The 15,174-nt window shown below is 40.1% G+C and overlaps 1 non-coding gene across 1 annotated transcript; it reads right to left on the reverse strand.

Annotated features, from left to right (window-relative positions):
- Nucleotides 1-5,048: 5,048 nt before the first annotated feature.
- Nucleotides 5,049-5,155, reverse strand: LOC112745536 (small nucleolar RNA R71). Its single transcript, XR_003173458.1, has one exon. It is a non-coding gene; the product is annotated as a small nucleolar RNA R71 (small nucleolar RNA).
- Between the last annotated feature and the right edge of the window lie 10,019 nt (nucleotides 5,156-15,174).

The raw sequence follows: 15,174 nt of genomic DNA on the forward strand, positions 1-15,174 counted from the left end.
TGTGTATACTGACCATGCTACTCTTAAATATCTCCTCATGAAGCAGGATTCAAAACCCAGACTCATAAGATGGGTGTTGCTTCTGCAAGAGTTTGATATAGAAATAAGAGACAGAAAAGGGATAGAGAATCAAGTAGCTGATCACCTGTCCCAGATAGAACCAGTAACAGGAGCATCCCTCCCTCTTATTGAGATCTCTGAAACCTTTCTGGATGAGCAATTGTTTGCTATTCAGGAAGCTTCGTGGTTTGCGGAGATTGCAAACTATAAGGCTCTGATTATTTGTGAGGCTCCATGAGAGCTCACTGTCAAGCTATTGACATTAAAGAAGCGCTTGTTGGGAGGAAACCCAATGTTATTTAATTATATCTATTTATTTTGCATTGCTATTTTTATGTTTTCATTAGGTTGATGATCATGTGAAGTCACAAAAATAATTGAAAAATCAAAAACAGAATTAAAAACAACATTAAAAACAGCTCACCCTGGAGGAAGAGCTTAGTAGCGTTTAAATGCCAGTAAGAATAGCAGAATGGGCATTAAACGCCCAGTCTGGCACCATCCTGGGCGTTTAACGCCAGAAACAGGCAGCAGATTGGCGTTTAACGCCAGAACAGAGCATGAAGTTGGCATTTAACGCCAGAAAAGAAAGAAAAGTTGGCGTTAAACGCCAGAAATAGGCTACAACCTGGCATTTAACGCCAGAATTGCACTCTAAGGGCATTTTGCATGCCTAAATGGAGCAGGGATGAAAAGTCCTTAACCCCTCAGGATCTGTGGACCCCACAGGATCCCCACCTACCTCACCATTCAAATTCAAACCATTCTTTCTTCTTTTGCTCGAGGACGAGCAAAACTTTTAAGTTTGGTATAGAAAAAAAAGCGTTGCTTTTTTTTTTCCATAACCATTTATGGAACCTAAGGCTGGAGAAACTTCTAGAAAGAGGAAAAGGAAGGCAGTTGCTTCCACCCCCAAGTCATGAGAGATGGAGAGGTTCATCTCAAGGGTCCATAGTTCAGTGGTAGAGCATTTGACTGTAGATCAAAGAGCCATGAGAGAGGAGCTCAAGAGCACCGTTGGTTCTTCAAGAGGAAGAAGACGCCACCTTCAATAAGGTGGACCCGTTTCTTAATCTCCTTGTCGATTTGTTTTTCTGTTTTCATTTTTGAGCTTTATGTTTGACTATGTTTTGTGTCTTTACTACATGATCATTAGTGTCTAGTGTCTATGCCTTAAAGTTATGAATGTCCCATAAATCCTTCACCCTTCTTAAATGAAAAATGTTCCTAATTACAAAAGAACAAGAAGTACATGAATTTCAATTATTATCTTGAAACTAGTTTAATTATTTTGATGTGGTGACAATACTTTCTGCTTTCTGAATGAATGCTTGAACAGTGCATATGTCTTTTGAATTTGTTGTTTATGAATGTTAAAATTGTTGGCTCTTGAAAGAATAATGAAAAAGGAGAAATGTTATTGATAATCTGAAAAATCATAAAATTGATTCTTGAAGCAAGAAAAAGCAGTGAAGAACAAAGCTTGCGAAAAAAAAAAGAGAAAAAGGAAAAGCAAGCAGAAAAAGCCAATAGCTCTTTAAACCAAAAGGCAAGAGCAAAAAGCCAGTAACCCTTTAAACCAAAAGGCAAGGGTAATAAAAAGGATCCAAGGCATTGAGAATTAATGGATAGGAGGGCCCAAAGGAATAAAATTCCGGCCTAAGCGGCTAAACCAAGCTGTCCCTAACCATGAGCTTGTGGCGTGAAGGTGTCAAGTGAAAAGCTTGAGACTGAGCGGTTAAAGTGGTAATCCAAAGCAAAAAGAGTGTGCTTAAGAACCTGATGCCAGGGCATTTTGGCCAGTTTCACTGACCTTTTCTTTACTATTTTAGGGTAGTTTCATGCATTTTCTTAGTTAATAAGCAAGTTTTTAGTAGATAATCACTTACATCTTGATTCAAGCAAACATTGTGAATTTCATGTGATTTTATGAGAATTATGCATGAATTGAATGAAAAATTGGATAATGCATGTCTCATAACTTGGATTAGAGCTTTGATGCACTTTATTTGCTTGATTTCAGGACAAAGGAAGCAAGGAAGAGCCACATTAGCAGCCACATTAATCTAATTAATGTGACCACTAACGTGGAATGGGAATAAACTTGCAACGTTAATGAGAAAAGTGATTGCTAATAACGCCTTCGAAACCATCATGGCCCACGTTAATTGCCACATTAACTACATTAACGTGGTAGTTAACGTGGAGAGAAAGGGAGCTCCAGCGTTAGTGGTAAAAGTGAATACCACTAACGCTCCAAATTGGTAATTAGCCACGTTAAGAGTCACGTTAACTCAGTTAACGTGAACTCTAACGTGGAAAGGGAAGACAATGCCAACGTTAGTGACACTCACCTTTGTCACTAGCGTTGGACTAAGCCCAATTGGCCACATTAAGAGTCACGTTAACTACATTAACGTGAACTCTAACGTGGGGGGAGCAAGGAATCGCCAACGTTAGTGGTACTCACCTTTGTCACTAACGTTGGACCAAGCCACTATGAGCCACGTTAGTTGCCACGTTAATTGCATTAACGTGGAGGAAAGAAATGATGAGCCAACTTTAGTGACACTCACCTTTGTCACTAACGTTGGAGATGGCAATCACCACCACGTTAGTGGCCACGTTAAGACAATTAACGTGAGGCACTAACGTGAGAAAGGGCGTTTGGAGCATTAGTGACAAAGGTAAGTGTCACTAACACTCTCGAGGCTAAGGCATGCCCACGTTAAGAGCCACGTTAGTTATACTAACGTGGACTCTAACGTGAGGAAAGGGGGGCTAAGAGCAACGTTATTGGCAAAGGTGAAAGCCAATAACGCTTGCGATGGACCAAGAGGCAACGTTGGTGGTCACGTTAGTGCCACTAATGTTGAAGTTAACGTGAACCATCTTGGGCTAGGAACGTTAGTGAAAAAGGTGATTGTCACTAACGTTCTCGAACCCACATTTTCACTTAACGTTAACGCCACTAACGTCCTAGCTAAAATCCATGCCTAGATCACACTTTTTCTGCAAGTAAAGCTGAGCCCACTGAAGATTCCAAACTGCTTCAACTCAAGATCTAAAGGCCCATATCCAAAGACTTGAAGAGCCAACTAGAAGATCAGAAGAGTAGTATATATAAGAGTAGTTTTGAACTAGAGAAGAGAGCCTTTTAGCATTGGGAGAACTACTCCTTGTAAAATTTTACTTTCTCTGTATTTTTAGTTTTACTTTGAGAATGTATTTTCCATCTTTGTTTTCCATTCCCAGAGCTATGAACAACTAAACCCCTTTCATTGGGTTAGGGAGCTCTGTTGTAATTTGATGGATCAATAATAGTTTTCATTATTCTTCTTCTTTCTTTTCTCTTGATTTTACTAGAAAGCTTTCAATCTTCATCCAATTGGGTAGTTGTCCTGGAAAAGAAGCTATTCATACTTAGATCTCTTCGGAACCTTGGAAGAGGAATGAAGAGATCATGCTAGAAATGTTTTCTCATGTTGGACCAAATTGGGGTTTGGATGGATATAGTGACATATAATCCTACCACCATTTTGATTTGGGAATACATGTGGTATAATCAGTGACCATACTTCATCTCTTCTCATGAGCAATTAGACCAAAAAATTGGCTATTGATCAAGATTTGAGAGATTGAATTACCAAGGAATTGGAATTCAATCACTTAAGATTGCCAAGGAGATCAATGAATGCATTGATTGAGGAAGAGATGAAAATGAACTTGATCCGGAGAATACCACATCTGCTGAGCCGAATGAACTTTCCATTTCTGATCTTACCCATTTTCTTTACTTTCTGCCATTTACTTTTATGTTCATCTTCCCCATTCCCCATTTAAGATTCTGCAATTTACTTTCTGTCATTTACATTCAATCCTTTATTTCCAGTAATTACATTTCCTGCCATTTACTTTCGGCCATTTAAATTCCTGCAATTCTCCAATCAAATTCTGCTTAGCTCAACTAGAACATTTCTCCAATTAAAGTTGCTTGACCAATCAATCCCTGTGGGATTCGACCTCACTCTATTATGAGTTTTTACTTGACGACAATACGGTATAGTTGCCAAGGGAAAATTGTTGAGAGACAAGTGTCCGTGCATCAAGTTTATGGCGCCGTTGCCGGGGATTGATTTTGTATCAACAATGATTAAATTGGTGGATAACTAGATTGAGCATTTTTCCTTTGTTTGATTTAAATTCTGTTTGAGTAGTTTACTTTCAGTTTTAGTTATTTTCTTCCCTTTACCCCTACCCATTTGTGGTGTTCTCGTATTTGTTACAATTCAGTTCACTAACCCACTAACTGTTTGATATATTGCATCACTCACACTAACAGCATTTTTTTTTTACAAGAATACTTTCTATCTCCCTTTTTGCTTTGGCCTTGTTGGTTGTATGACAGGTAGAAGAAGCAGGGCTTCAACTTCTTTTGATTCTGAACCTGAGAGGACCTTCTTTAGACTAAGGAGGGAAGCAAGAGGAAGAGAGTTGTTGGTGCTGAGGAAGAGGAGGAGTATTTTGAACCAAACATGGATGAGAATATGGAGAACCATCATGAAGAAGAGGCTCACAACCATTGCAGAGAAGGTCCAGTGCATCATGCTGGACAAGAAAGAAGAGTTCTAGGCTCTTATTTCAATCCAAACCCAGGAAACTGTGGAAGTAGCATCCAAAAGCCAACCATACATGCCAATAAATTTGAACTAAAGCCACAGCTCATCACCCTCATTCAGAACAACTGTTCATTCGGAGGAAGTGTCCAAGAAGACCCCAATCAACATTTAACCACATTCCTGAGGATATGTGACACTGTGAAGTCTAATGGTGTTCATCCTGACACCTATAGACTGCTTCTGTTTCCCTTCTCACTCAAGGACAAAGCATCTAAATGGCTGGAATCCTTCCCGAAGGAGAGTTTAACAACCTGGGAAGATGTGGTGAACAAATTATTGGCGAGAATCTATCCCGCTCAAAGAATCAATAGGTTGAGAGCTGAGGTACAAACCTTCAGGCAACAAGATGGTGAGACTCTATATGAAGCATGGGAGAGGTTTAAGGACTTGACAAGAAGGTGCCCGCCAGATATGTTCAATGAATGGGTGCAGTTACACATTTTCTATGAAGGTCTTTTGTACGAATCAAAGAAGGCAGTAGACCACTCATCTGGGGGATCTCTGAACAAGAAAAAGACCATTGAAGAAGCCATAGATGTCATTGAGACTGTAGCTGAGAATGACTACTTCTATGCTTCTGAAAGAGGCAACACTAGAGGAGTAATGGAGCTAAACAACGTGGATACACTGCTGGCCCAGAACAAGCTGATCACCAAGCAGTTGGCTGACCTTATCAAGAAAATGGAGAGGAACCAAGTAGCAGCAATCACCACCTCATCAGCAACCCAAGAAGGAGTGAATGCAGAAGCAGAGGGTGAGCAGAAACAAGCCAACTACATTGGAAACTCACCTAGGCAGACCCATGATCCATACTCCAAAACGTACAATCCTGGTTGGAGGAACCACCCAAACCTTGGGTGGGGAAATCAACAAGATCAATGCCAAGATCAGAGACGTCACAACCCCAACAACAATGCAGCTCACCAACATTCCACACAGAGATCATATCAGCACCCACCTAACAATACCTCTCAACATCCATATCAAAACCAAAATGGCCATTCTCATCCTTCCAACTCCAACTCATCATCATCCGAAGATAGACTCTCAAGGATTGAGACCCTACTTTAAGGCATATGTAAGGAACTCCAAGAGAACAAGGTGTTCAAAGAGGAGGTGCGAGCTAATATCAAAAACCAGGGAGACACCATTAAGAGGATAGAATTTCAAGTGGGATATCTCTCTGAGAAGATTCCCAAACCTACTAACAGCTTCCCAAGTGACACAGAGAAAAACCCGAGAGGTGAAGCAAAGAAAGTAAGATGGAAAGACTGCAAGATGGTCACTATAAGTGATAAGGGGACTGAGGAAGAGCTAAACAAACCCTTCGAACACTCTGGAGATACTTCAGCAGAGAAGCAGGAAGAGGGTCACCAAGAAACCAAAATCACACAGAAGGAGATGCTGAAACTCTATGCACCTTTTCCCCAAAGACTCAAGGGTGGTGTGGAAAAGAGAATATACTCAAAGTTCCTTGACATGTTTGCATCTCTCGATGTAAACATACCATTCATCAAGGCTCTCCAACAAATGCCCTCGTACATTAAGTATATGAAAGAGCTGCTGACCAGGAAAAGCTCACTCAAAGGAGGGCAAACAATAGTGATGAATAAGGAGTGCAGTGCTCTCATTGAATCAGAGTTACCTACAAAAAGGAAGGACCCAGGGAGTTTTCACATCCCCTGTGCCATAGGAGAAACAATGTTTGACAAAGGACTCTGTGACCTGGGAACAAGCATCAACTTAATGCCTTTATCCCTTATGAAGAAGCTGCAGATCAATGAGCTAATGCCCACAGACGTAGTCATCAGGCTGGCTGACAAAACTTAAAAACAAGCAGTAGGAGTGGTTGAAAATGTGTTGGTAAAGGTTGGAAACTACTTCCTTCCCACTGACTTTGTCATATTGGAAATGGAAGAGAGTCACCTTCACCCAATCATATTGGGAAGACCGTTCCTAGCTACAGCCAGAGCGCTCATAGATGTGGAGCGAGGAGAGCTAATACTGAGGATACATGACGAACAACTCACGTTCAATGTCTTCAAACCCTCACAAGAAGCAGATCAGGAAAGCAAGGAACCAAGGGGAGAGCACGACAAAGCACTGGTGGAAGAAACAAGCATTGAAGCACAAGCTGTACACCTGGGAATCCCTTTGGTTGATGAACAAGACAGTCAGCAGTTCTCACAGCAAAAGGAAAACCAGGAAGAACCTAAACCACCAGAGTCATATGAGACCAGCAATAAAATTTCCTTGGAAAAAGAGGTCACAAAGAGCAGGGCAACATCAAAAGAAACAAAGAAGAAGGCACCAAGGAGGTGGAGGAACAAGAAGATCCCTACAGAGGACTTCTCTCCAAGGGATAAAGTGATCTCAGCTTATTTTCCAGTTATCCCACGTCATCTCCCCACCATCCCATCTCAGCTACCTAAAGTTTTCACCATCAACAGGATTCTCTCCTTAGAATATGTGGAGATCCTTGATGAAGCCAATGGAGATAGATTTACTACGAGGGGGGAAGATTTGAAGCATTACCAACCACCCTGACAAAGTCAGAACGTCAAGCTAGTGACGCTAAAGAAGCGCTTCATGGGAGGCAACCCATGTTTTATATGCTTTTAAGTAGTTAATAATGCAAGGTTCATAAAATCCAATTCAACTCTGACATATACTTGAATGAATCCTTTTATGCAACATATAGTGAAGAACAAGTTTGATGTTCAAGGCACACTAAGAGGACATGAATGCAATTCATATCATGTCACTCTTAGAACCTTGAACAAAACTTTGTACACCACATGGCCACAAACTAAGTTTGGTGTCACCAATGTTGCATACATGGACAATTCAATAGACAGTTGGTTTGCAGTCATGAATAGCACTTAGTTAGTTAGAAACAAAAACTTTAAAAAAGTTGTTATCCCATTTTGTTTTAAATTTTGCCGCCACTTTCCACAATTTCATTAATCACATCCCTTTTGTTTTGTAGGAAAATTGATGGGACAATTGAAAGAGGAAGGGTTCGGCCACTTCAAAAGAAGAGGACTATACACGTGTCTTCAAGGGGAATGCATTGGGAAATGTTGCCATGCAACATTAAAAGAATGACACGCTTGGAAATTGAATCAACCTCATCATAAAGTTGATGATCCTTGTGCTCATCCCATGCTAAACCCCATCCGTTCATCATACACCCACTCCATCAATTGACACCTTTCATCCACTCACCACTTTCCTATATAAGTGGTTCTTATTCCATACACTCTTTCACATTCCAATCTCCATCATTTACACTTCCCACTTTTGGCACCTAACTCCTTTTACCCCATCAAAGACACACTCCCCACCTTCACATCTCAACTCCTACTCATGGCATCATCGAGCTCCAAGAGGCAAAAGAGGAAGGAACTGGTGGAGAGCATCCCTTTCGATGAAGGAAGATTCAAAACTGCATTCCATGAACTCGAATTTGAATGGATAAAGCTCAAAAAAATATTGCCTGAGTTAACATTCCAGTTCAACGAGGATGAGTGCCCACAAATTCGAGAGAAGATTGAACAAAGGGGTTGGCAAAGGCTCATGAACCTAGAAGCAAAGATAAATGCAAACCTCATCAAAGAGTTCTATGCAAATGTGGTAAGAGAAGACAAAACCAAGGCCCCCACCTTCAAAAGTTATGTGAGAGGAACAGAGGTGGACTTCAGCCCCAATGCCATAACAAGGATTCTTCAGCTGAAATCGCCACATTTTGATGAGCCCAATTATCATGCAAGAATAAGTAATGGCCCCGACAATGATGAACTTGAAGAAATTGTGAACGATATGTGTGTTATAGGATCTGACTGGGAAAGGTATTTGGATAGGAGACCCCGGTTCATTAGGAGAGGAGACCTCATCCCAGAAGCCAAGGGATGGTTTGAGCTCGTGAGGAGATCTATCCTCCCAGCCGTGAACAATTCTGAGGTTAACACTACTCGAGCTACTATGGTACATTGCTTAATAAAGGGTGGAGGCATCAATGTGCACAAAATTATAGCTGAGGGGATTAAAGAGTCAGCCGAAAAGAATGATCCGGGTGCTAGACTTTGGTACCCCAGCGCCATCCTTAGACTGTGTACGAAAGCCAAGGTAGTCTTCGAGGACAGTAATCCAAATTGAGTAAACCCTGGGAGGTTAGTTACGCTACAGCGTATAACTTATGTGGCACCTGCCCAACAACAAAGAAGGCCTTAAATAGGGAAAAGAACATCACAAGAAGGACCTCATCGAGAGGAATCTCATCAAGAAGAATACCAGCAAGAAGAGTACTATGATCTAACCAACATAAACTTGAATCACATTCACGGAGCCATTGAGGAGCTAGCAAGGAGTTATATGGAGGGACAAGAACAACAACTGCACATTCAAGCCCAAAGGATGGATCGTCAAAAAGAACTGCTCTCTAATTAGATGGGTCAGCAGAGGGAGTGGCAGAAGCAACAAATGGAGCAGCAACAGGAACAATACTCCCAGCTCACTCAAGCCATCAATCAAGTGACTGAAAGGCAAGAGCGTCAAGATAAACGCCTTCAAGAACTCAACCAACATTAGCTAGCTCAAACAAAAGCATTCAATGAGTTTAGCGTGCTCAATGAAGGACGACAACTGTATAGGGAAGAGTTCAACATAAACACTCAAGCCAAGTTGAACTATATGTCTGGGCATATGCATAATTTGCACTCTGCAATCCCTAGGTATGATACAGTCCAAAAAGATCTAACAGAACAAGAGGAAAGGAAGGTGAAACAGCAGAAGGAAACATTGAAAAAAAAGATGGAAGATGCGGGCTTCTGGAAAAAGTTGATTGGAAAAAGCAAGGGAAGTGGGGTTCAAGCACTTAAGAAAGACACGAAGAGGACAAACAAGAGGGAGAGCATGGGCACCCCCGTGAGTAAAAAGTGGTGGAGTTCCCTCTTTGTCCCATCTTTTTCAAGTTTTAAATAAGGAAAATCATGTATGAAATAGAACATGTTTCCATGGTAGTTTAGGATTTTAAATTCTGCCTTTAAATTTTCATTGCTTAGGTCTATGCTTGCTAGTCTAATGTCACTATTGCATTTTCACCTTGCCTACTTGTATGCTTGTCCTTTAAGTCAAATAAAAAGAGATGTTATAAAAGATCAGAGTGATGTTCAATTTGTGGAGTAAGTTCTTAAGCTTGTGGTGTAGTAATTACTTAGCTAAGTTAGTTCACCAACAAGGTAGGAAGGCAACTATCTGTCCTGAATTATATGCTTGATACACACCCCATGAGACTAGCTAAATAATAAGATCCTAATAAGAAAAGGGGAAAGAAAAAAAATGAAAGTTGAGAAATAAAGAAAAAGAGTAAGAAATAAGGCTAGGCACCAAGGGTTGAATCTTAAGGCATGTGTTTGTGGTGCTCCTGTGCAAAGGATATACTTGGATGAATAAGCTCTCAGGGGTGCCTTATCACTTGGTAACTTGGGTTAACTAACCCGGGATTATTAGCTGAAAGTCCACTATCAAGAGTAACCCTTGCTACAGAGTACTTAGTAACCCAAAGAGGTGCTGGACACCAAGGTCTCAAGAAGAAAAATAACAAACCATGTGCCTGTGGTGTGAATGTATGGGGGAAAGAGACTTGAGGGAGTAAGTCCTTAGGGGTGCCTTAACACCTAGCACCTTGAACCAACTGGTTCGGGAGTGCTGGCTGAAAGCTTATATTAAAGAGTCGCCCCCTTACAGAGCACTTAGTCTAAAGAACACAACCAAACCCTGAAAAGACAAAGGGATCAATGAATAAAAGTCTCATAGGTTGCAATCAAGTGAGTATTCCAGGGCATAGTAAAGGTCTGAAAGCCAATGAAGGAATGAACCTAAGTTGCTATGCATAAAACCCCATAAAACCAAGGACATGACTTCCACAATAATGACTCATTTCTCTTGTCATTTCATTCATCATTCTCATGTTTCAGTACTTGCTTAGGGACAAGCAAGCTTTAAGTTTGGTGTTGTGATGCCAGGGCATTTTAGCCAGTTTCACTGACCTTTTCTTTACTGTTTTAGGGTAGTTTCATGCATTTTCTTAGTTAATAAGCAAGTTTTGGGTAGATAATCACTTACATCTTGATTCAAGCAAACATTGTGAATTTCATGTGATTTTATGAGAATTATGTATGAATTGAATGACAAATTGGATAATGCATGTCTCATAACTTGGATTAGAGCTTTGATGCACTTTATTTGCTTGATTTCAGGACAAAGGAAGCAAGGAAGAGCCACATTAGTAGCCACGTTAATCTAATTAATGTGACCACTAACGTGGAATGGGAATAAACTTGCAACGTTAATGAGAAAAGTTATTGCCAATAACGCCTTCGAAACCATCATGGCCTACGTTAATTGCCATGTTAACTACATTAACGTGGTAGTTAACGTGGAGAGAAAGGGAGCTCCAGGGTTAGTGGTAAATGTGAATACCACTAACGCTCCAAATTGGCAATTAGCCACGTTAAGAGTCACGTTAACTCAGTTAACGTGAACTCTAACATGGAAAGGGAAGACAATGCCAACGTTAGTGACACTCACCTTTGTCACTAACGTTGGACTAAGCCCAATTGGCCACGTTAAGAGTCACGTTAACTACATTAATGTAAACTCTAACGTAGGGGGAGCAAGGAATCGCCAACGTTAGTGGCACTCACCTTTGTCACTAACGTTGGACCAAGCCACTATGAGCCACGTTAGTTGCCACATTAATTGCATTAACGTGGAAGCTAACGTGGGGGAAAGAAATGATGAGCCAACGTTAGTGACACTCACCTTTGTCACTAACATTGGAGATGGCAATCACCACCACGTTAGTGGCCACGTTAAGACAATTAACGTGAGGCACTAACGTGAGAAGGGGCATTTGGAGCATTAGTGACAAAGGTAAATGTCACTAACGCTCTTGAGGCTAAGGCATGCCCACGTTAAGAGCCACGTTAGTTATACTAACGTGGACTCTAACGTGAGAAAAGGGGGGCTAAGAGCAACGTTATTGGCAAAGGTGAAAGCCAATAACGCTTGCGATGGACCAAGAGGCAACGTTAGTGGTCATGTTAGTGCCACTAAAGTTGAAGTTAACGTGAACCATCTTGGGCTAGGAATGTTAGTGAAAAAGGTGATTGTCACTAACGTTCTCGAACCCACATTTTCACTTAACGTTAACGCCACTAACATCCTAGCTAAAGTCCATGCCTACTTCACACTTTTTCTGCATGTAAAGCTGAGCCCACTAAAGATTCCAAACTGCTTCAACTCAAGATTCAAAGGTCCATATCCAAAGACTTGAAGAGCCAACTAGAAGATCAGAAGAGTAGTATATATAGGAGTAGTTTTGAACTAGAGAAGAGAGCCTTTTAGCATTGGGAGAACTACTCCTTGTATAATTTTACTTTCTCTGCACTTTTAGTTTTACTTTGAGAATGTATTTTCCATCTTTGTTTTCCATTCCCAGAGCTATGAACAACTAAACCCCTTCCATTGGGTTAGGGAGCTCTGTTGTAATTTGATGGATCAATAATAGTTTTCATTATTCTTCTTCTTTCTTTTCTCTTGATTTTACTAGAAAGCTTTCAATCTTCATCCAATTGGGTAGTTGTCTTGGAAAAGAAGCTATTCATACTTGGATCTCTTCGGAACCTTGGAAGAGGAATGAAGAGATCATGCTAGAAATGCTTTCTCATGTTGGACCAAATTGGGGTTTAGATGGATATAGTGACATATAATCCTACCAACATTTTGATTTGGGAATACATGTGGTATAATCAGTGACCACACTTCATCTCTTCTCATGAGCAATTAGACCAAGGAATTGGCTATTGATCAAGATTTGAGAGATTGAATTACCAAGGAATTGGAATTCAATAACTTAAGATTGCCAAGGAGATCAATGAATGCATTGAATGAGGAAGAGATGAAAATGAACTTGATCCGAAGAATACCACATCTCCTGAGCCCAATGAACTTCCCATTTCTGATCTTACCCATTCTCTTTACTTTCTGCCATTTACTTTTATGTTCATCTTCCCCATTCTTCATTTAAGATTCTGCAATTTACTTTCCGCCATTTTCATTCAATCCTTTATTTCCAGTAATTACATTTCCTGCCATTTACTTTCTGCCATTTAAATTTCTGCAATTCTCCAATCAAATTCTGCTTAGCTCAACTAGAACATTCCTCCAATTAAAGTTGCTTGACCAATCAATCCCTGTGGGATTCGACCTCACTCTATTGTGAGTTTTTACTTGACAACAATTCTGTATACTTGCCGAGGGAAAATTATTGAGAGACAAGTTTTCGTGTATCAGAACCCTGGACACCTCTAATTGGGGACTCTAGCAAAGCTGAGTTACAATTTGAAAAGGTTCACCCAGTTATGTGTCTGTGGCATTTATGTATCCGGTGGTAATACTGGAAAACAAAGTGCTTAGGGCCACGGCCAAGACTCATAAAGTAGATGTGTTCAAGAATCGACATACTGAACTAGGAGAATCAATAACACTATCTGAATTCTAAGTTCCTGTAGATGCCAACCATTCTGAACTTCAACGGATAAAGTGAGATGCCAACAATGTTTAGAGGGAAAAAGCTACTAGTCCCGCTCATCTAATTGGAGCTAAGTTTCATTGATATTTTGGAATTTATAGTATATTCTCTTCTTTTTATCCTATTTGATTTTCAGTTGCTTGGGGACAAGCAACAATTTAAGTTTGGTGTTGTGATGAGCGGATAATTTATACGCTTTTTGGAATTGTTTTTAGGTAGTTTTTAGTATGATTTAGTTAGTTTTTACTATGTTTTTGTTAGTTTTTATGCAAAATTCACATTTCTGGACTTCACTATGAGTTTGTCTATTTTTCTGTGATTTCAGGTATTTTCTGGATGAAATTGAGGGACCTGAGCAAAAATCTGATTCAGAGGCTGAAAAAGGACTGCAGATGCTGTTGGATTTGACCTCCCAGCACTCGAAATGGTTTTTCTAGAGCTACAGAAACCCAATTGACGCGCTCTCAATTGCGTTGGAAAGTAGACGTCCAGGGCTTTCCAGAAATATATAATAGTCCATACTTTGCCCAAGTTTTGACGATTCAAACTGGCATTCAAACGCCAACTTCCTGCCCTATTCTGAAGTTAAACGCCAAAAACAGGTTACAAACCAGAGTTAAACGCCACAAACAGGCTGCAACCTGGAGTTTAACTCCAAGAGAAGCCTCTACACGTGTAAAGCTCAATTCTCAGCCCAAGCACACACCAAGTGGGCCCCAGAAGTGGATTTCTGCACTATCTGTACATAGTTACTTATTTTTTGTAACCCTAGCTACTAGTTTAGTATAAAAACAAATTTTAGAGACTTACTATGTACCTCACGACATTTCACATCTAAATTTTGTATCTTCTGTGGCATGAGTCTCTAAACTCCATGGTTGGGGGTGAGGAGCTGATGCGCGTGGAAACTTGTCTCACAACAAATCTCCCTTCGGCAAGTGTACCGAATTTGTCGTCAAGTAAAAACTCACAATAGAGTGAGGTCAAATCCCACAGGGATTGATTGATCAAGCAACTTTAATTAGAAGAATGTTTTAGTTGAGCGAATCCAGAATTTGGGTTGAGAGTTGCAGAAAATAAAATGGCGGGAATGTAAATAACAGAAAAGTAAATGCTAGAATTAAGGAATTGGAAGTAAATGACTGAAAATAAATTGCAGAATTGTAAATGGGAATGGGGATTTGCTCATAAAAGTAAATGGCAGAAATTAAAGAGAATGGGTAAGATCAGAGATGGGGAGTTCATTGGGCTTAGGAGATGTTGCAATTCTCCGAATCAAGTTCATTTTCATCTCTTCCTCAATTAATGCACTCATTGATCTCCTTGGCAATCTTAAGTGATTGAATTACAATTTCTTGCAATTCAATCTCTCAAATCTTGATCAATAGCCAATTCCTTGGTCAATTGATCATGAGAAAAGATGAAGTATGGTCACTGATTATACCACATGCATTTCCCAAATCAAGTATTGAGAGGGTTATAGTCACATACCCATCCAAACCCAATTTGGTCCAGCATGAGAAAGCATTTCTAGCATGATCTCTTCATTCCTCTTTCAAGGTTCAAAAGAGATCCAAGTTTGAATAGCTTCTCTTCCAAGATAACTACTCAATTGGATGAAGATCGAAAGCTTTCAAGTAAAATCAAGAGAAAAGATAGAAGAAGAATAATGAAAATTAGTATTGATCCATCAAATTACAACAGAGCTCCCTAACCCAATGAAAGGGGTTTAGTTGTTTATAGCTCTTGAAAATGAAAACAAAGATGGAGAATACATCATAGAACTAGAAATTGCAGAGAAAGTAAAATATAGAGAGTAGTTCTCTTTTTTTCAGCCTC

This window comes from Arachis hypogaea, chromosome 14 (genome assembly GCF_003086295.3).
Source record: "Arachis hypogaea cultivar Tifrunner chromosome 14, arahy.Tifrunner.gnm2.J5K5, whole genome shotgun sequence".
NCBI classification, from domain to species: Eukaryota; Viridiplantae; Streptophyta; class Magnoliopsida; order Fabales; family Fabaceae; genus Arachis; species Arachis hypogaea.